General features: G+C 40.9%; 1 protein-coding gene across 1 annotated transcript in view; it reads left to right on the top strand.

Annotated features, from left to right (window-relative positions):
- Window positions 1-24,036, top strand: part of LOC149300767 (retinoic acid receptor beta-like) — a 182,396-nt gene that overhangs the window by 141,994 nt on the left and 16,366 nt on the right. The gene's annotated exons all lie outside the window — the stretch shown is intronic.

The following is a 24,036-nucleotide window of genomic DNA, read 5'->3' as shown; positions in this document are numbered from 1 at the left end:
ACATAATTTTTGGACAGTTGCAATCAGTCATTTGTATATGTTCTATCTCTTTTATCTTAGTCCGTTCTACTAGACAGACACCCAGACTCTTTATCGTACTGCTTTGCCGTAAACACCGAGCCGCAATCTCTAACTAATAAAAGTCTATGGAAGGGCAGACTTCATTAGCATTGCCATAAAGAATCAGCTCAGTGTGGTGTTTGAGCAGGGCCCAACATATCAAGTGTCCGACAACAATGGCGACCTCCATGTCTGCACATAAAGGAAGCTTATTGGAACAAAAACAGATAAAAACAAACAGGTTTTGCCGTATACATTTATTGTAACATTTTTCCCATGGGACTTCCCCAGTAGTTAATGTCTTCCTTAAAAATCTTTTGAGGGTGTGAACATGTATTTTACGCATTTTCTACTGATGTGCAAAAAACCTTAAGGGCCATTGTCACAGCTTCAAGCATATCTGATTGGATAAATTAAAACCACATTTGTTTCCATCAATGTAATTGTTATGGCGATACTTAGTTTAAAAACCCATTTTACCTCATGGAAGATGAGATTGGTGACAAAAGGTGGCCAAACGTGCATTACCATTATCTAATCTATTTCCTGGACCAAACAACAGCAAGTACATTTTCAACTGTGACTTCATAATCATACAGAGGAATAAAATATGGCTGCCACCATGGTATACACATGAAGTGGGTTTCTAATATATATGTATGTATATATATATATATATATATATATATATATATGTATATATGTAAACTATGGTGTTAGGAAAAAGCGATAACAACAGCCCCAGAGGTGTAATTTGCGCTACATTTAATGGGCCTCCTCTTTGCTTTATGAAAATAAACTTACCAGTAATGTTATAATGCTCTAATAAAAACAAGGAACCACAGGAACGTTCTGTTGATCTCCGTATAACAGTAAATATTAAGCCATTCCGTTCACATGTTTGCCGTGTTTACTGTGTCCCCGCAATGTCCAGTTCACTTTCATGTGTCCGTTGAAGATGTATACAAAGGCTGAAGTAGAAAAGGTCTTGTGAGTTTTTGCACATTATTATACATCTCGGGAACTGTCAATCACCGGGCCTGGGCCAATCAGTGTGTAGCTGCTATACTGTGATTGGACAAAGTCCCACTTAGCGCTGCAGTGCTTGGAGAGTGGTCTTCCTCAGGGCCTAAGGTCCCTGTTATATGGTGTGTATATTGTTACTGCCCCATAAAAGGTTTTGCTTAACTCCGTGCACCCCGGTGAGGGAGAGAGGAAGAATGCCGATATACTTTAGTTTATATATGAAGGTTGTTTTAAGTCTGCCCTGGTACACTTTTTGCTGAAACATCTAGGTGGTGGCTCAGAACCATTTGGCTTTTTTATTGCTGTAGGGAGACCGCAATGTGTCACTGTGTACGTGTTACATAGTTGGCACCCTGAGCCCACTCTGCCAACTCCCTATGATAATTTTAATGCCTATTAAAAGGTTTAAAATCAACTAAAAAGCAACAGACAGCTGTTTGACAGTGTGTCCTACTGTGGGTGTCTGCTCAGGAGCATCTCAAATTCCAGCTGACTTGTCCATTACATATAAAAAACCTCTGTTCACATATCAGTCTGATACTGCCACAATGGCGGCCCAGAACTAAATTGCACATTTCCTCTGCATGAGGGAACCAACGACCCCAGATGTACGTTACTCAGTGGGGTGCCGTAATCATCCCCCTAGGCACAATTCACCTCTGGACCCACCTTTACGCTAGGGATAAACCTTGAGTAAAATAACATACAAAAAGCATTGAGATCAACTCAACTGAGAAAAGACAACCGCTTAATAGCAAATCCTTTCTTGGGGGGCAGGGGGTGCTCACCTTTACACTTGGGGTGAACTTGAAAATTCACTCCGAGGGTGAAATTACATACAAAGTTGTCGCAAACCTCTGTCTATCCCAAGTGTAAAGGTGAGTCCAGACATGACCCTCCTTGCTCACTTGTGCCTAGAGGGAAACCAACCACACATCACTGATGAGGACAAACTTTATGTCTGGGTTTTCTGGCTTTCTTGTGCAGAGGAAATTTCCCTTGCTTTCTGGTTCTGGCCCTTGTGATCAGGATCAGACTGGTACGTCAATAGAGATTTTTTCCTTCACAGTGGTGTAAGTGAGCAAAACCTTTTGATTAAGTGTTCTCTGTGGAGTTCTTGAACCTTTGTGTATGTAATCTTTTTTAATATGCATATTAGACAACATTTTAGAAAGACTACAGGGCATTTTAACTAACCCAAAATAGTTGCATGTATTCTTGTTTCATAGGAATTAAAAAACAATGATTCTCGTCTCGTGTACCTCCTTCTCTCACTGCTCCCATTGAAGAAAGCAGCATATTTAGGTATGCTGCTTGCATGTGTGATGTAATGTTGTTAAAAGGAGCAGTTAGAGTATTTTAGGCATTGTAAAAAATTAAATGTAGCTCTATGGAATATCAAAAATTAAATGTTTACTAAAGCGTACACAGTGGTAGTGGTTCGATATTTGATAACTCTCTAAATCTGGAACAAGGAGTATTAAAGAGGAGCTGTTACCTTCTCAGCTTTTAGCATAGCCACTTTGATGTATTACAATATCTTATGATGTGTAAGTCAGTCAGTGTAGTAGTTTAGCCTATTATTGGTTTGGAGTAACTGGTCAGGTAATGAACTATTTTTCCTTATCGACATCAAGATATTTGGCAAAACCAGCATAACAACTAGGTTCACATTCCGAACGCTTCCCTTTCCCTTACTCTACCCTTTAGAAAGACTGCCAGAGCCAAACAGCTCCCACCAAAGGGGAGCAGCAACTTTAAAAAGGGGTGGAATAACTTTTTTGGACTGTATACTCATTCAGATCACGCGAGCAGAAAGGGAAATTGGCTGCTTCATGGTTCCCATAAGGTATCTATCACTTTTCTATTACATGTATATTGGTTATGTTAATCTTTAGACTATTCCATATGTTTATTTAGTGTACTGAACTGTAAAATGTAGGATTTGTGGAAGTGAAAAATCCCTCCCTAAAATTTGTTGCATGGTTGGCTTAAAATGTGTCTCCTTGAAAGAAACATTATCTCTAGATCTTAAAAAAAGGTGTCAAAGAGCCCATTAAGAATAAGTAATACTCACACATCATCTTTCAGCTGTGCCTCTGTTGTGTTTGCCAGCTGGCTGTTCTGTGTTGAAATCCTTTGGCATACTTAGGATTACTCAGTACTCAGGTAACACTAAACAGATGTGAGGAAAACACCCTTTATATGTCATTTCCCTTTGTACCTTGAGATTTGTAAAAGAATATCCATTTTTAGGTCATACGGCAAATTGTAATAATTTTACCTTATTTCTAAATACTAAATGACTCCGGGAGATTAGCACGCGTCTGAAATCCAAAAAAGATCTCAACTAAGTGCAGTCAAGCGAGTTGTATACTGACTTCAGATACATCTGCTGTAAGACAAACTCATGAAGACAAATATATAAAGAAAACTGTGATTTTATTTTCCTGCCCAATGCAGTAAAAGTCATCTTATCACCATAACACTCAATTGGATGATCTGCCAGTAGGAGCAAGCCATTGGGTGTTATGGTGATAAGATGAAAGTCTTCATGAGCAGAAACTTGGTTGGCAGGTGTTATATTCTATATTATATTTATATCTTAATTGGCCAACTTGAGACTTCAGGCATTTTTTTATTAAGCACATATTTGCTTTTGATCTCCACAAGTAATCTTGAAACTATACAAGTTTCTATTTGACAAAATTGCCTTTTATGGTAACTGGCCCCCAGCAACGGTCCCTTTTCACTAAAGGATTGTAACAACTATAACAATACATAAACCATCACATAAACACGAGTAATTGTCCAGCAAGGGTCCTGATAAAGTTGATTCAAAATTGAAGCCATTAACATATATTTAACCACAGTTTGTGCAATAAAGTGCAACACTTTATATCAAATGTGTCCATGATAGATAGTTATATTCTTGATATACAAGTATCTTGCTGAATGTGTGTTTCCTAGAGTCACTTTACAGTGAAAAACATGCCTGTCCATCAATTCCATATATTTGTCAAATGTTATTGTTTTATTGACCAGTCAATTTTGTGATTCGTTAATGATGGGGCAAAAGGAACAATTGCCATAGAACCCTTGGCCCAGCATAAAGAAATTAATAAATGGTTATTTTTTTTATTGACAACCCACTTGAGCCATAGATTCATTTACACCACATAATGGAATAAGACGGTATTTACCAATTACAATATTAAGGATGTACTTTTCATTGTGTGTTGATTTCAAGAGAGGTTGGTGGTTGGTTAATGCACCTATACATTATACAGGGCCAACCACACTCTCCCTGCAACAGAAAGTGCTTGGCTGGCACTGTATGGTATTAGACCTTCAAAATGTATAATGAAGTCAAGTAGTTAAAACCACAGCTCTCCTGTCAGCTCTCCCTTTAGTGCATATCCCCAGAGTACAAAGTAAGCTATGGTGTTTTTAATTACGGGCCAATATGTTAGGTTTAATAAAAAGTGATTTCTGCTGACACAACATAGTTTAATAACTCTTAAGAGCAGTTACTGTTGAATACTATGTATTCCTCTTGTGTTTCGGTGCCTACTGTAAATGCTGTGGGTACAGTGATAGTCGCCCAGGTGTCTCATACCATCACACCTCTTACAGTGTGACATCACAGTCAGTGCCCGAGTCAACAAGCAAGGCTGCACCTCACACTGAGATCAGGCAGCATTACTGGTCCCCAGCCTACTACCTCATACACTGTGACATCATAATTCCTTTGGTAATCAGGGAATCAGCATTGTGCCTTCCACTGAGATCAAATAGTTTCCCAGTTAATGATCTTCATAGCATCTTTATAGCATTCTCAGGCCATTATGATCCCTTCCAGGGTCCAGTGGCACCCCCACCTGACAGGGCTTTTTTAAATTAAAATGTGTGTGCAAGTTGGTACTATATGTAAGTTCGTAGTAACATAATTGTTTAAACTAGTCCACAAACTACAAATAATGTATGTGTTGGACAACATGGGGGCTACAAAGATTTATTTCCTTGGAGTGAAAGTCGTCCAAATTCTAACGCATCCCCTATAAATATACTTATAAAGAATCCCCAAGAACATTACAGGTGCAATGCCTAAAAATTTGTGGTAGTGAATTGTATATGATTTTTATATGGTGTGATTCACACCTACTATAAAATCATAAGTGGTCTTGTTTAACCTTTAAATTGCCACAAGGGGAGTACAGTATCGTTCTGAAAAGGGTTAAGCCTATTTCCATCTCTCGCTTTAAAAGTCTTCCAAGGCGACTAAGATTGAATGATATTATTCATAATTTGCTCTAGGTTCTGTAAGGATGGTTATGTAATAGCAGTAATTGCATCAAACCATCTAATGAGCATTGCTTCCAGTACCATGTATGACAGATTAATAGCCCATGAATTCATTTTCTGCTTGTTGTGCCTCACAAAAAAAGTATTTCACTGACCAATTAATAAACCCGTAAAGAAAATAATACTGTTGTTTTCTTTATTAATATGATGTTAACTCCAAACAGAGGAGCAATTTACAGGCGCCTTTTATCTTGTTCCTTCAATGAATTCGTTCCTAATTTGTGACGATCGTTGATTAACCTCATTTACATTTTATGGCGTTTTATACAGGAGCTAAGCTTTATAGCATGAGTTTCCATAAAATCCGCAAGCTAACACTTTTGAATTTATACAGTATATACTGTAACTCATTACTTATATAGCAATAGCTAAAGGAAGGTGCCGAAGTTTAACATAACAATCACCATATTTTATTACTAGTATTTCATTTTAAAAAGTGTTTTTTTTTAAATATCGTGCCATTTTCTTTTGCATAATATGTTTTCCACAAATGCAGGGTTATAGCTCTTGGCCCAACCTACTTTAAGTCCTGTAGTTCTCTCACTCCTCTGAAAATGCATTTGAAACGTGCGCTACTAGTACCAGGCCAAAGCCTGATATTTTTGAGCTTGAGTGGAACCAGATAATGTTCTCTCATTGATATTTTGTGTGCATGGACTACTGGTATCCAGCATGCTCTACCAGGGAGCATAAGATCACCAGTGAGAATGACAATGTGAAAATAATGATAAAAATGAAGATACACAAAAATTAAACCAATTAAAACGTAGAGATACTGTTACCCATGTATTATGATGTCATATGCTGGCACTCCGTCAATTAAGGATGAACGGTGCCTGGGGAACAGCAAGCTATGGAGGCTAAACTAGCTTGGCAAGTTCCCCATAGCAGGAATGGATGGGTCAGGAGAGGTTATATACACTGCCCATTGAGCAGGTCTGCACCAAGGAACCTGATTAGCCCATAGGGCAATCTGCACTTGTTTGGTGTTAGAGGGGCTGCCTAATAGCCCGGAGCCAGAGTATACCACCACCTACTATATTAAACAGGAACAATTTCATAGAAATTTTTTTTTTAAATGTAACAAATTTAGGTTTTATAACTTACAGCTGACATTGAAAACGTACACATTGAAACCCTAGAGGCAATGCCCAAGGGCGATAAGCATTTAATTAAGTGTGGGATTTCTGTCTCAGTGCCCTGAATACATAACAAGCTTTACAGTTGTTCCAGATAAAACCGTTATGTTTAAATAAACAAGGAATAGAACTTTAGTACTTTTGGGTGGCATTCATATATCTCTGTATTAAGTTGGAGTGGGATTTAGGCTTTTAACTCCCAAAAAAAGAACCCAGCGTGATTTTATAGTGAATGTTAAGGCTGTAGGCTTTCTGGCTGACAGTTATAATGGAGTCAGAAATGCATGCAACGGCTGACCCACTTTTATTCTGTATTTTATCACGGCGAGGAAACAAAATGTTAACGTACACCTATCTCTAATTAACAGTGTGTTACAGCTTTCTTTAACAATGCTTGATCACAAGTGGCTAGAGACATGAAAGGACAGTGTTGAAAACACTAATTATATTACTGTGATGGGTGGGAGGATGAATAGAAGTCTCTCCTTTTTGGGATCAGCTTAAAGGTGCTGTTCCACTTAGACAAAACATTCATTGGACTCTCTATTATGTGAAGCAAATAAACCTTAGCAGATCTGACATTTTACTCTTAACCCCAGGAGGTTAATCACATAAAAGCAACACAGGCACCCTCTTTTAAGCCCTTTATATTACATAAGGAATTTGGGGAATTAACCCCAAAACTACTGACAACTTCCATTCTAATGAATGAACCTCATTAACGCTTGTAACAAAGATTTTGTTGCATTGACTTGCTAATGGTTTGCAACCAAATTGCATCTCATAAAAATAGCACTTGCCAGAGGGTACATTTGCTGGCCTCTTCTGTTGGCTGTCCTGGCACTGGTGAAAAACCGCCAGTGACATCACAGTGCTTTGTTGTGAGGCAATATGCTTGTCTTGACTCAGTTGTGGCATTTGTAAATGTGTGCAGTGACATATTTTAAAATCAGAGTCAGCCAGAACCAACATTAAAACTTGTATTTCCACTCAAACTATATAACTGATATCATCATATTATAGGTAATTGTGGTCCTAAATACCGTATATCTTTAAATTGAAACACACTCGGATTTTAGTTAGATCAGTTAAATTGCTACCAAATATCAGGAGTGCCATTGTGTACTTGCATAGGACAGTTTTTGATGCCACTTGTGCCTAAATGACAGTGTGATATACTTCTTTCTTATGTTTCCGTCTGCACAACCAATTACTCTTACTGGACATTTGGCACAAGGAATTGAAAGATGGCTTTTAGGTAAATTAAATTCAATGTTTATGTGACATAACATGACACCATACATCAAAACTTAATTCAAAACAAAATAAATGGGTATATGGTGTTCTCGACGCAGCACTGGCAGGGTGAATAATACTCTATACTCTGCGGATTTAAGTATTGTAAAGAAAGCTGCTTGAACTATCCATAAGGTTTTCGTTTTCAAGTAAGCTTTGTGTAAAGCCTAAGCATTTTAAGTCATTCTTTTTACTCCAGCCTTTTCCTTAAAAGGTTGATAATAATGCTTAGAAACTGATTTAGCCATAAAGGTCCAGGGAAGACATCTGGTTAGGAGGCCTCCATGTCAGTCTTTTATGTCCTGGTTGGGGAGTGTTAGGCTTTTACTGTTCTTTACCCTTTTTTGTTCGCTTCAGAATGGTATGGCTAGAACCATATGATTCAAATGTACCACTATTTGGACCAACTTTCTTTAACCTGCTCCTCTAACCTACTTTTCCTTGCATTGGCAACTAACACAGACTAAATTATACCTAAATCAGTCTGATTTATACAACAATGCGCTTACACTTATATCAAATGTAGAAAATATGAACATATACATCAATCATACATCAAGGATACATCAATATGCATCCATCAATGTTCATATCCTTGAGCTATTGAGGTATCCACAGCAGGTCAGTATATAGACAACATCAACATTTTTAGATGGCATTGTCATCCACTGCAACAAGTTTAAAAGAAAGGTGTACTATGTATACATTTACCGTGTAACCTTAACACATGCTCTTCTTTCTCAGAGATCAGTGAGGGAGCGTAGCTAAAAAGGTCCATCAAGATGAAAAAGGCCGGGTCAAGTGGAACTGGACAGTGTTCACGGAACGTATTTTGTGGGGACATTAGGTTTAACATAAAAATAATAAAAAAATGACATGATTTTCATTCAAGGAGCTTTAATACCATTTAAATGTGTTGTTCCACCTGCTCTGTTGAATATAACACTTTGTAACTAAATTCAGCATTAGATGCATCATTCTAGTACTGTTGAATGCCTAACCCTTTCCCACAAATAATCATATCAAATTTCGTCTAATTCACAATTTTGGCCAGGAACACCTAATTGTTGTGTGTCCCAAAAACAAGCACTTATTACCAAAAACACGTTTCTGTGTTTTCATGTCATTACATTTTCAGAGGAAAGTGCTAAAATCAAAACAGTGTTAAATGGGACCAGAGGGATTTTTACCTCTTCCCTGGCATTACAATTGGCCCTTTACTCTTTACTGTTCGTTTTAAAGCCCCTTGAAGAACAGTCCATTTGTTGATAGCAATGAAAATCAGTCTAAAGATACCTGTTTCAGCCTGAACAGTATAAAAGCCAACACAAGCACATTAAGGTAATTTAGGTAATTGTGATCTTTTGTCGTCATTAGAACTCTCTTTATGCCTTTAACAAGTAGATTATTTCAAACCACTGTTGCCTGGTGATTTTTTGCAAATGGTAAAAAATGAATCGAAAAATGAAAAAGAGAGAGAGGCTTCTTATCTAGCAGACCACGCAAAGCACACAACCTCTTTACTCCATTTCAGACGTCATCTGACATCCAAGTTACATGCTTTGTTTCCATTTCTGAGCCAGGAAAAAAACTGGGTCAGTTAATCCATGTAGAAAACATTATTTTATCGAGTTAACTGTATGATGAACTGCAGCTTCTCTGACTACAAGCTACAGTGGTGCCAAACGGCAGACAACCTGATCTCAAATCTACACAAACTGCCTTTAACCCCATTTCAGTACCAGTGTGGTGGGTTAAAAAGGACAACATTACAATAAAGTGTCCCCTCTCCTAGGCACTGAGAGAGTGTAACATATATATATATATATATATATATATATATAAAACATGTTACTGTCCCTGCCCGTCCTTCCTCCCCCCCTCCAACTGCTAAATCATATCAGTGTCTTGTCCTTAAAAGATTTAACATGAAGACTCAAGGTGGCAGCAGAAACAGGAAAGTACTGGAATGTACCATAAATAATGTATAGGAGACCTGAATCTGAAGGATTTCAGACAGTGTGACCTCACCTGACAAAAAATTTGCCATATAAGCCAAAACTCTGATTAATACTCTTCTTTGCCATTAAAAACCATCATCGTGGGATGCACTAACTCAGTGGAAAGTAACTGAGCAAATAATATGTCGCAGATGCACATGAGGCAGTGACAGACGTCCAGCAGAGGCAGCTTAGACCCTTTGCATCCCCGTCAAGCTGGAATCAGTACATACTAAAGCCCTGCGCGAGACTGCTTTTTTAATCCCGCTCCGCTGATTTTTTGCCCAATCCCGCCCGCTCCCACAATGTGGGTGTTTCGCTCCCGCCACATTTGTGGCCAATTCCACCTGCTCCCGCCACATTTGTGGCCAATCAAGCCCACCTCCTTACCTGAACTGCAGATTTCCCGCGCAGTCCCACAAGGCTGCCCTCTAGTTGCTCCCTCACAGCGTCTTTTCTCTTGCTCCACCCAGGAACAAAACGGAGTCACGTGATGTGACGTCACTACCCGTGACTCCGCCTTGTTCCTGGGTGGAGCAAGAGGAGACGCTGTAAGGATTACCGGGACCTGCAGGTACAGTCCCTGACCGGCCGCAACCCCAGCAAGACCGCCCGTGCCAGCAAGTTTTTTGGCGGGATCCACGGGACCCGCCTCCCAATCCAGTCCTCTAGTACATACCGGTCTGTGTAACTAATGTCGAGCAAGATTTTCATCTTTTATTTACTGTTTACTTCATAAGACTTCAGTTATAAGTAGACTTGGGCGCCACTGAAGTCTTCATGTTTGTCTTCGGGACGAATATTCGTAAACGTTCTTCATCATGTTCTGTTGGTTGCCATAGAAATGCCGTGAAACGGTGATGAAATCAATAAATGAACACCTACAATGGCATACTTACCTACAACCCGAATTTGACAGGACAGGACTGAAAAGTAAACGGGACTGTCTCTGGAAATTTGGGACTGTTGGCAGGTATGCGGATGGAAGAAGGTGGGTCAAAAACTCAAAATAAGCTTAGACCTATAGTCATAGAGTTAACGTGAGGTTAAGGATAGTAGTAGTGCCCAGTTTGATTAAAGATCTGTTATTAAATCATCTAATTTTAAATTTAATAGGTGTTATTAAATGCATGATGTCACAAGAATGAGCCGATTGGACAAACAAAGATCAGGCCACTCAATCAATGTCTCTTTGAAGAAAAGCTGGGCGTGACACGAAGACGATGAACACGAACAAATTAATATTCTTTGTGTCATGCGTCTTCATCTTCATGTACATTTATCCGCCGCCATATTTGTTTATTCTGTATTGGGTTTGAACAACGAAAACATCCATGTTAGTTTTATGTTCTCCCGAATACGAATGCACAAGTCTAGTTGTCAAGTCAACTCTGGTCCTATACCAGAATTATGGATTTTTGACATTAATCCATGTCTCCAATGATTCAAATTAATAATGTTCATCGTTATTAAAGTGGTAAGTCATTAGTCTGTAATGATAAGGTTAATTTCCACAGGGTCTGAACCCGAGGGTACCTCTCTACCTTATACTCGTATTTTAGCCAAGTAAGAGCAATATATTTGGGAAATAAGTGCTGTACATGATACGTTCTTCCCTTCTCTGAAGAAGAGTTATATGGTGGAGCTGTGGCCCAAGTTTGAACTGTGGAAATGAACTTTATAATCACAGACTTCTGAATGACCTCTTTCCCAATGGTGATCATTATTATTTGCGAATCATTGGAATCAGGTGGAGATTGTATTGGAAGAACAGCATTCTGGTGGCTTCCCCATAGCCTGAACAGTACTCAAAACTGTGTTACATAGTTATATATATAGTCCTATGAATACAATGTGATGTCATTTTTATCCAGTGAGTCCTTTACATTCTGTTATAGGGTGTTTCCCAGTACATCGGTAGTTTAGGACTGAGTGTATTTTGTGCGTATGTGTATATATAGTATATATACTGTATGTATGTGTGTGTGTATATAGATATATATATAAACAAAGTATAGGAGAGAAATGTATTTAAGATGATCTAAAACTAGAGGGCCAGAGGTTAAGGTGTAACGTAAGGAAAGTTTACATTACGAAGAGGGCATTAGATAAATGGAGCAGCCCCCATGAGGGAATATAGATATCCATGGGTTAGGCTTAAAGCTATACTAAATATATACTCAATTATGGTCTGAATGAGGGAAAATTGGGGATTATTCTAGCTCTGTGCCCGAATAATCTGAATTTTATTAAAGACAGGAGGCGAATATTTTGCATATCTTCCTTTACTTAGACCTCACAGCAGCAAAGGAGAAAAAACAATGTAAACAAATAACCAATCAGAGACAGTCCTAGCATATATAAGTCCCATTCAGCAAGACTGCCTCCTCTTCCTTTGGTATGGAACCGAACGCAGAAGACGAAACTTGAAAACTGGAACGAGGAGATCATAGAGAAAAAACCACAGAGGAAACTTCAGTCCAAGCCTGACCATCCACAACTGGAATTCCTGGACACAGGTCTTCCGGACGCACCGCAGCAGAGAACGGATTACGCTGAAGCAGAGAGAAAAACCATAACAGTATCTGGAGATGGGACCGCATGTAACATATACAATCATAAGCGCGGTACAATCTTAAAATCTCTAAAAATAAATTAAATATAAATTCTACACATAATAATAGACAAAAAAAAAACACCAGAAAAGGAGTTCTAAGATAAAACATTCCGGGTCAGGGAAAGATGGGTGGGAAAAATATTCGCCTCCTGTCTTTAATAAAATTCAGATTATTCGGGCACAGAGCTAGAATAATCCCCAATTTTATAGCGTGACAGGAGGCTCATATTTTGCATTTTTAACGCTTAGAAAAAAGAGAATCCGCCGCATGATCAACTGGGTGACAATAGAAACGACGAAAAGTAGATTCCCTGGACCAATCGGCCGCACGCATGATATCTTGCAACGAACTGCCCATCTGGAAAGCTTGAGCGGCTGCGGCACCTCTAACCGAATGAGCACCAAACAGAGGGTCCACTCCTGCAAGAGAGAGAACCCAACGGATCCACCGTGCTAAGGTGGGCGAAGAGACCGGGCGATACGGGCTTGCATAAGAAATTAACAGTTGGGGTACCCTAAAAACTCTGTGAACTGCAGTTCTATCAAGATAAGCTTGAAGACAACGAACAACACAGAGAAGGGGTTCCGAAGGGAAAAAAGGGTAAGAGACGGAACTCGAAAGTGACTTAGTACGACGCGAAATTTGAAAACAAACGCCATCCGGAGAAAAAGTCAACGAATTAAAATCCAACGCCCGGACATCGGAAACTCTGCGAAATGAAACCAAACACAAAAGAGTGGTAAGTTTAGCGGATAAGTGCCGCATCGAAAGTTCCGAATTATCCGCCCAGGACTTGAACAAGTTTAGCACCAGGGAGACGTCCCAGAAATGGGAATACCGAGGAGCAGGGGGTCTAGAAAGACGCATCCCTCGCAAAAGACGGCAAATCAAGGGGTCCCTACCGATCGGAAGACCTGATATGGGAACGTGAGCAGCCGAGATGGCAGAGCGGGTCACGTTGATGGTACGGTACGATTTTCCTTGGGAAAAAAGTGCCGACAAAAAGTTGATAACGTCCGTCACAGGGGCTGTAAAGGGATCACCTTGTTGAGCCATACACCAGCTACTCCACTTGTTCCAAGCGGAGGAGTAGGCGCGTCTAGTACCGGGAGCCCAGGATTCGCGGAGTAGGTCTCTAGCTGAGTCTGATAGGCCTGGTAGATTCCAGGAACCCCTGAAATCGACCATGCCACCAGAGAAAGACGATGATCGACCACCAGAGGGTGTGGGGAGTCCTCCGGGTCTCGAAGGAGAAAAGTACTCCACGGAAGGATGAGGGGATCCCTGTAGGACATTTCCAAGAGAGCCGGGAACCAGGGTTGAGCTGGCCACAGGGGCGAAACTAACACAAGGGAAATCACCTGTCGTCGCACTTGGTGGATCACGCGAGAGAGCATTGAAAAAGGAGGGAACGCATAAGAACCCGTCTGAGGCCAGGTCTGAGAGAAAGCGTCCGTCGCTGTTGCTTCCGGATCCGGAAGCCAACTGAAGAAGGATGGAAGTTGGAAGTTCCATCTGGACGCGAAGAGATCCACTGAGAGTGGACCCCGACGAAGAGCGATTCTCGAGAAAACATGCCTGTCTAGCATCCAGTCGCTGGCATCTCTCCAGGATCGGGAGAACCAATCTGCTGTCAAGTTGCTCGCTCCCGGAAGGTACTCCGCTGACAGAGAGATTTGCCTGTGAAGACAGAACTGAAAGAGGTCCCTGGTCAGATTGGATAGACGTTTCGACCGAGCTCCACCAAGACGGTTGATATAGCGCACCGCGGACACATTGTCCATGCGCAGTAAAATGGAACAATGAGAAAGGTCCTTGGAAAAACTGCGGACCGCAAAAGATCCGGCTATAAGTTCCAAGCAATTGATGTGTAAGTGACGCTCGTCCCGTGACCAGCGGCCTCCGGTTGCGGAATCTGCGCAAGAGGCGCCCCAGCCCCACAGACTGGCGTCTGATTCCAAGACAAAGTCTGGTCTGGTTCCGAAAATGGCTGTGCCATTCCATGCTTCCATGTGCTTGAGCCACCAATTGAGTTCCAGACGTACATCTGACTGGAGGGGAACCAATTGATCGTAAGATTGGAGAGCCCGAAGATGTCTGGCTTTCAGGCGTTGCATGGCCCGATAGTAAAGGGGGCCCGGAAAAATTGCTTGAATAGAAGAAGATAAAAGGCCTACTATTCTTGCAAGATGTCTCAAGGAGATGTATTCCAGGCGAATAACTTTCCTGATCTCTTTTTTGATGTTCGCTATTTTGGAAGAAGGGAGCTTGAGAAGGGAATTGATGGAATCTATCTCGAAGCCCAGAAAAGTAATCAACTGTGTCGGGGCGATGACCGACTTCTGGAGGTTCACAATGAACCCCAAAGCCTGAAGCCAGCCGATAACCCAGGTTGTTTGAAACCGCAGTCGTCTCGGGTCTGAGTGGAAGAGCAAGATGTCGTCGAGGTAGATGATCGAACGAACACCCCGAGCTCGAAAGAAGGCCATGACAGGCTTCATTAGCTTCGTGAAGCACCACAGAGCTGAGCTCAAACCGAACGGAAGGCAAGTGAATTGCCACAGTTGGGAATTCCATATGAACTGAAGAAACTGTCGGCAGTCTGGGTGGATCGGTACTGTAAGGTACGCATCCTTTAGGTCCAGTCTGGTAAACCAATCGCCTTCTCTTAGAAGGTCTCGAAGCATATGAATCCCTTCCATTTTGAAGTGACGGTAAACCACATATTCGTTTAGGAATTTCAAATTTATGACTGGACGATTTTCCCCTGATTTTTTGCGAACAAGGAATATGTTGCTGATAAAACCCTGGGGGCCAGGTGACCTCTGGATTGCACCTTTGACTTTGAGAAGTGCTATTTCTTGGTCGATGAGACTTTGTGTCTCTCGATTGACAACTAAGGGGGCGGGGGGGTGGGCCTGAGACGGGGTGGACACAAAGTCTATGGAAAAACCCTGTATCGTCTGGAGGACCCAATTGTCTGAGGTAATGAGGTGCCAACAGTGGGAAAAGAATGCGAGACGAGCCGCAGGGAGCACGGGAGGAAGGAAAGAAGATAGTATTGGAGGACTTACCAGATGAAAATCTTGTTCGTCCACGTCCACCTCTGCCACGACCTCTCTGGAACCCTCTGGAAACGGGAAACGGAGTCCGAAAGGTGGGATTATATTGGGGTGTAGAAACCGGACTGTAGCTGTATCTAGGGCCAGTGAAGGTTCCACGGCTGGCAGCACGGCCCCGCTGTCTGCCAGCCCGGTGAAAAACACCTTGTGCTTGAAATACTTTCTTAAGAGAAGTCTCGACCTTATTGATTGTGGTGTAATTACCCGCATGTTTGCGTAACTCAGAAATAAAGGGATCCCCAAATAATTTGCCATCGGCTTTGGGACCAAGTTCTTTATCAGCCATATCGGCCAGCCGGGGGTCAATTCTAAGCAGCGCTGCCTTGCGACGTTCGGCTGAAATTGCCGCGTTGGCGTTGCCTAACAGGCATAACCCCCGCTGTACCCAATCTTTGATTAGTCCTGGGTCAAGGGGAGAATTTTGGGCTGTTGCCTCATCAGCCAGCACAAAAATCTGAGTCATAGGACCAGAAACATCTAATAATTTATCCTGTGCGGATTTCAAACCCTTCTCCAAACCCCTACGTGGGTCTCTACCCTTTTTGTTCATATACGTGACCATGAAAGAATCGAATTCTGGGGTGGCCGTAACTTTGCCCGGGATAGTGGGACGAGGGCATTCGGCCCTAAGTTTATTGCGCACCTCTTTATCTAAGGCCTTGCGCATCCAGACCTGCAAATAGCGGGCTATATGGTCTGGAGGTGTCCACTCAGCCGACCTAGGGTGGCGAATAAAACGGGGGTCAAATAGGGTTTCACCCTGAGGGGTGTAAACTAGGTCTGCTTCCGAAGGATCTGCGCATTGTAATGCAGCCTCTGAACTGGTTAAGGGCTCACCTGAACCAAGTTCCTGGGTCAACAGAAAATTTGAATCCTCGTCAGAGGAATAATCACGGGCATCTCCCGAGGGAGGTGTATAATCAGGTGCATCCCCCGAAGGGTTTGCTAATGTGGAAGGTCCTGCCGAAGCATGATCTGCGCGGCGTTTGGCACGTTTAGCCGGACCTTTGCCTTTATTGGCATGAGCGCTAGATCCTTTCCAAGGTCTTTTGGGAGGTGGGGACCCTGCAGAGCTCTCTGAATCAGAACCTGAGGGTTGAGACAAGGAGACCTGAGGAATGGTGGATGCCGGCAGGGCCGGGGTTAAATTGGCCAGAGCCTCTTTAATTGCCACCTGAATCCAGGCTTGGATATCAGCAGGGGGAGCATTAGAGCCAGAAGCTGTATCAGCCATGATGTTTTTTTGATTTCTCAAATATAATATAGAGGCAAGAATAAATGTGTTAGGGATAATTATCTAAATTCCCAAATCTGAAAGCAGGGGTAAAAGTTGTGAGGCTCACTCACAGGAGAAGGATTATAGGAATTAATGGCACAGATTAATCTCAGGGCTCACCTGAAATAGAGACTGAATGTAGCTATAATACCACCAACACTATTTAAACACCACAGAAAAACGCAGGAAGGAAAAACGTATTATATAAAAGGCACTATGCCCCCACCAAGATGGCCACCGCAAGTTCCGAAATTAACAAAGGAACAAGCTAGGTGGAAACCATTAACATGATGAGAAAGCTAGTGCTCTCCCAACCCCAAACGCTATACTAAAAACGAAAAAACTAAATTGAAAACCTGTAAAAAACTCAGGGCATCCAAGATGGCCGCCGAAATATCGCGAGATTAAAGATGGCGGCCGCGAGATCCAAGATGGAGACCAGAGACAGAGAAAATGACTGTTAAAGAACATAGAGATGGAGGTGAGAGCCCTGGACAGAAGCAGGGAAGTCAGAGGAAAAATAATGAAGGTAAACTAGGGGAAATAAACTACCAGGGGGAGGGAGAAAGTTCTAAATAAAACATATGTTTAGGCACAGATGTATATCTATAAATAACAATAATTTGGTAATAAAATTTAAATAATAGCCGTGCATGAAAAAGTGGGTAGCAAATGTCTCAGAAGACAAAACAGCACACAAAGATCACCCACTAGACAAATAAAAGAAATGTGACTGACCTGCGTGAGGAGCAGCAAAGGAAGAGGAGGCAGTCTTGCTGAATGGGACTTATATATGCTAGGACTGTCTCTGATTGGTTATTTGTTTACATTGTTTTTTCTCCTTTGCTGCTGTGAGGTCTAAGTAAAGGAAGATATGCAAAATATGAGCCTCCTGTCACGCTATAAAATTGGCAGACTAGATGGGCCGAATGGTTCTTATCTGCTGTCAAATACTGTTTCTATGTAGCTACACACAAAACACATCAGACTTTCACATATAATCTCACATCTCTATGTGAGGTTGAGGTCTACGGAGTTACGTTTTTCCAGCTGTGAGATATATTGTTGTATTTTTTTTTTTGTGGTGTTATATTGGGATTATTAATCAATTATTTTTAAGATTCTCCCTGAAATATAGCACATTACTTTACAGATTCTGTGTTCATTTCACAAAGTACTCCATAAATTATATGCACTATATAAAAAGATAATAGCACTTTATCAAATCTTCTGGAAAATCATAACAAATAATATAATAATATATTAATATAATATGTTCCGTTTTAGAAAAAATGACTTTGCAAAAGGGCATCCGGGCAGACCCGTGTGCCAGAAACGGAGAAAAAGTGGCTTTATGATCACTCGGAACACTTTCAGTGGCCTCATTGTTATTGTAATATAGTGTATGGATCGGGGAAAATAAAATGCTAATATCTGGGTGAGGTTTATGGGAGCTTTAGTTAAATAACTATAAGAACATGTGACCATAATCCTCCACTAGACAGGGAGCACTGGGCGGACGTTATCCTGCATGACACTCTGGCTTCCTTGCAACTTCACCCATATGACCTCCATAGTTATGTTAATAATAAAGGTTAATTGTAATCTGCACAAGTCATCACTGAAGTGCAAATATTGGGACAACGGCCATTTTTATATATCCGAAGATATATCTCTTGGCATAAATAGAACTGTTCCTTGGGGACAAATATTTGACATTAAACCAGCATAAACACTTCGATCTCCATCTTTTTGGATCAAATAACAAGAAAAAATGACATACTCCAATAATTTATGAAATATTTTTTAAACATGCACCAACATATGTTTAACTCCTTGAAAACACAAAAAAATGTATTTGCAGAAAAGGTAAATTAAAAATTATAATATACATTATAATGTCATTGGGACTGACAAACTATAATAATAATTGGTTTCATACAGCTGCAAGGCCACACATCATGGCTTTGTGAATTTATAATTCAGTGCCCTAGAGGGACAACTTCACTATTGAATGTCTGTGGGAAAATAACTTGGTAAGCTCTTCCATAAACAGTGTATGAGAAAGAAGTAGCGCTTGAATATCACATGGTAACCTGCAGTGAGGGGGTTCAAGTCAGCACATATAAGCAGACCTGGGAACTATCTAGGTCTCCTCTGGGTCCCCAGCACCAAATTCTGGGCTGCGGGAGCGTTGCTACACAACCCACATCACCTCCAACCCCGCTGGCTTTCCTGCAACATCAGGGACCACCTACCCGCAGGTTGAATACATCTCCATGCACTTGATATACTCCTTTAGTCGGCTCCTGCGCTGGCTTACTCTGACCCCTATGTGTATGTGAGGAAAATAGAGTGCTTTCTTGTCACTAATTGCCTGCTTCAAGCAGCCAAATCACTGGCAAGTATTGTCCAACCATAGATGAGGATGCCAGCTGCAGCGGTGCAGTTTCAACCACAGGTAAGCGTGCTTTTTTATTTATTTGTTTCTGAAGAATGCATATTACAGTACAGAGCTCATTAATGTGCATTCTTCTTTAGTAGGACTTCAGGGACTGTAAGCTGTCCCTTTAAGGAAGATGGAAGGGCTTGTCAGTCATACCTTGTTATATATATATGTTATCTCCTGCGAGATATCAGTTTTTGACATTCAGGCATGCACTTGATAACATGCAACAGGATGAAAGTCGCATATTATCCTTCAAAATGAAACGTTGCATTACCTTTTAGCTAGCGCCGACCTTTTATATTGTATTTTTGCATCATTTCAGCTCCTCCAGTGTTAATTACATTTGTAAGAACATTTTTATATGTTTCGGAGAGACAAGCCCGCAACATGTTATCTTCCAAATCGTTACACAGAGCACGCCCTCTGTTATTCCTTCCGTTAGTATAATACTACATTCTGCAAATGCAAACCCAATGCATGAAGACAGACTTTATCAGACATTAGGAAGGTTTGATGACCCCGTATGTTGCCTCTTTCACGTGAATTTAAAATCTTATGATGATCTGTTATATCTCTGATTAATCTGAAGTCTGAGAAATAAAATGTGCCAAGACGGGTGAGTTGCAGCAGCAGACTTTGGAATGACTGACTGTCCCTGGGGATAAAATCACTCAGTCTCATAGAATGGGGTGACATTTAAAAAAGAAACGCTGAGGAAAATGTCATGCTTAAAAAATTAGTTTCAAACGGACCGGCTTCTGATTTATTTTTATTACAGTCAGGGTTGCAATAGTGATGGATTGTTAGTTCTGGGATTGTTTTGGTACATTTTTCACTTTTTTCCCCTCAATACTGAAAATAATGTAATTTACCAAGTATGTGATGCTCTTCATCCTTGGTTGGTGTGACCAGACATCTGTTTACTTTGAAGGCAAACTATAATCTGATGATTGACGCAGAAATTACACGGATTTACCTGGTACCCTACTTTATGAACAATATCTAAAAGACGTCAAAGGCAATCATTTCATTTGTGAAACGACAATTAGCCTTTAATGAGACACAGTAGATAATTTCAGAAGTATTTCACAAAGGATTTCATATATCTCATTATAAAATGATGGTCGAACATTAAATGATGATAGGTTCATAATATATTCAATCTGTAAGAAACTAAAGGACTTGGGTGTGGGAAAATGGTCGTGCTTATTTGAATTATCTCTCTATTTTAATTTGTCTCTGAATACTTTAATATGCATTCTTCCAAAATGAAATAAAATTAGAGCTCTCACCTGACACAGCAGCAGCTGTCGTCCTTCTCCTACAGTACATGACTGTTCTTGTCACTGATTGGCTGATTGGAACTGCCAATCAGTGGCAGGAAGGTGCGCTCATTAGAATCAGTGGCAGCACTTTCCACACAGGGGTCTGAACAGAATTACTGAAACGTAATAGTGATGGTTGCATTTCTCATCAGTGCATGCTTGGGTATTAAGGATGAAAAGCGATGTCATATAAGTATGTGACACTTCGGAGCATATAGAAAAAGGCTCAGATGTACAGAAATGAAATCACCTTCACACTTTCCATGACGTGACTTTGGATAGCTCGGCTTAGAACAGATGAAGTACATTTTTTTGTTTTGTTTTAGGAAATAGGTAAGGGCCTGGTACTTTAAACAAGGCTTCTCATAACAGGATTAGCGGCAGGAGCTGAACCACAAGCGAAGGAGCAGCAAAGCGATTCCCATGCGAAGCGTTTCCTTGTGTCAGGGAGTCCTTGGCAGCGGTTCATAAGACTGTCCTAAATTATGTGTTTGTGCACCACGAGAAGCCCAGAGCTACTGAGCTAAGTAGTTTCAAGGAAGCTGTCTGCTTTGCAAATTTTTCAGTCTTCCAATACATCTATAAGTAAGTCCCAAAAGCAAGCAGCATTACAATATTAATATTTTCCAGATTAAAAGGAAAATGACCAACAATGATGAATTCATTCTCAGCCCCCCATAGAGTCCCCGCAATTACACCTTTCTTCAGATCATAATATTATTTGGCTACGGATTGGTTATGAGAGGGCTAGGTAAATTGACATTGTTATAGTACCAGGAAAGGGTTAATGTTGCAATATTTAGAACATAATTCTTAGTGCTGTTAAATGCCCAGAAATAATAATTTTATCATATAAAATTTTGCCTCATTAATAATTGTTCGGGGGGGGGGCGCTTAATTGCCATAAAAATGACCAATAACATTAAGGTTGCTATATATATATATATATATATATATATATATATATATATATATATATATATATACAAATTGAGGATAACAGCACACATTATGGACCCTGATCTTAATAATTAATTTATAGTTATTCATCTGAAGAACAGCACGTTTAAGATCACAAATCTAGCCTCTGAATATGCTGATAAACTGAACACTAATAACGGAGGAGGGAGAAGTGTAGAAATGCGGGAAGTAGAAGTCAAGAGAAAATCAGTCAAAACCAGGATGCAATTTCCTGCTTCACTGTAAGATATTTATTCTTCCACCATAAGACTGATGTGTGCAATGGGAAGAATAAACAAGTCATCTTAAAGCAAGGGATTGTGGCTGATTTCACAGATATGTGTAGTAGAGCAGCTGGCTCCTCACTCCCCAAAGCAATATTGCCTAATGCCTTATTTTGCCACTTATGTTCAAGAAGAGATTGTCACCCTCTCGAAGAGTCCACCTTTATAAAATCAGAGTGACATGTAATGTAAACAGGGCGGGCCCAAGACAAAATGCCGCCTGGGGCGAATTTTAAAATGCCGCCCCCCCCCCCTTATCTACCCTTCCTCTCCCTCCGTCCCTGCCGCCCCCCCCCCCATTATCTACCCTTACCCCCACCCCCTGTACTTACCTTTCAGCAGTCCTGCGGCGAGTCTCCCTGTTTGGTCTCGGTGATGGCTTGTAATGCTGAGCGCCGGAAATGAGGTAATCTTCCGGCACTCAGCATTACAAGCCAGCACCGAGACCGAACAGGGAGACTCGCTGCAGAGGAGAGAGAGAGGGGCGCCGAGCAGGTACTGACAGCTTGGTAAGCGAAAACCACTCGGCGCCCCTTTCTCTCTCTTTCGCTTTAAAAAAAAAAAAAAAAAGGGCTTGCCCCACTCGGCTCCATTGTCGGGCCGGCCCTGAATGTAAACCCCGTCTGGAACTGGGCATGTGCGCAAACACCCTACATATTAAAAACCTTTACAGTTATCAAGTACGAACATTAACATGTCACTCTATAGCAGATAAACAAGGGCATAATAGGATAAATACCCAAAGATGTTCCCTTTGACAAAGTTTTTAGTTAGAAACAGCTTTTTTTTATGTCGGTACGTACACCATATGGACTAAAATATTGTGGCGCTGGACCATTACATCAACAGGGACATTTATGACATCACTTTCTAAATACATAGAGCTTCCACTCTTCTGGAAACGCTCTATATGATTGTGGAGTGTTTCTGTTGGAATTTTTTGGGCATTCATCCAGTAGAGCATCTGTGAGGTCAGTCACTGATGTTGAATGAGAAGGCCTGGCTCACAGTCTCTGTTCCAGTGGGGTTGAGGTCAGGGCTCTGTGCGGGCCAGTCAAGTTCTTCCACACCAAACTCATCCAACCATGTCTTTATGGACCATGCTTTTTGTACTCGGGCACAGTCGTGTTCAAATAGAAAATGTCCTTCCCCAAGCTGTTCCCATAAAGTTGGAAGCATAAAATTGTCCAAACCTAGCCCAACCACTGGAAAATAGCTCCATACTATTATCCCTCCTCCACCAAACTTTACAGTTGACTTGCCACTCTGCCTCCCTGATATGCCACCCCCCCTTGTATGCCTTATTACCCCCCTATATGCCCCCCGACTTACCGATGCATCCCTAGTTTTGTCTCTGTCATATCCCCTTCTCCCAGGTCTGATATCCTTAAAGGAGACGTTTTATCTCATTTTGTTGATCTGCAGACCAGGAGGGATGAGGACTGTACCATTCTATTGTTTCTCACAGGCAGTATGAAAAGAGTCATCTAGTCAAGTCAAGGAGTAAAGTGGATTGGGCCAAGATAACAGAGCTGGGACACATATAAATGAAGCAGTACCCATTATTTAACATTATTTAACATTGCTGTATAACACGCATTAATGCTTTAATGAAAAAGTAACAATAAGCTGTTCTCTTCTACATATTCCTTTTTGTCCCCTACTTTTTGCCACATTAATCCTGAATATTTACCCTGTGTTTACTCGATCTGTGCATAAATAATGTATTTACCCCACAGAAATCTGTCCACGAGATAATAGCTTTCTTCTCTTTCTCTGATAGGAACGCTGTAGATGGCAAGAGCATTATTAAGTGTCTGGAATCTGAATTTTCTTTTTGAATGTTATAATACAGTTAGCATGATGAAGAGTATCTTGGGAGCATAGCAGTACATCAAATGCTTCACATTTTAAATAGACCTAATGGCTTTTTCTCCCATATTTAAAAAAAAATCTGTTTAATTCGAGAGACCAAATAGTTTTTTTGTTAATTAAAGAATTTTTGCAAAGCATAATCAGTTCTCCTTTCATGCTTTCTGTTCAAGACCCTGGTAACAGATTAGCACTCCGGGCAATAATACAACTGTGTACTGAATATGCTGGGATAGCGCCTCAG

This window comes from Sceloporus occidentalis, unplaced genomic scaffold (assembly GCF_023333645.1).
Source record: "Sceloporus occidentalis isolate IW3139 unplaced genomic scaffold, rSceOcc1.0.p SCAF_23, whole genome shotgun sequence".
NCBI classification, from domain to species: Eukaryota; Metazoa; Chordata; class Lepidosauria; order Squamata; family Phrynosomatidae; genus Sceloporus; species Sceloporus occidentalis.
The sequence above is the reverse complement of the archived record's forward strand: the minus strand, read 5'-3'. Positions and strand labels throughout refer to the sequence as shown.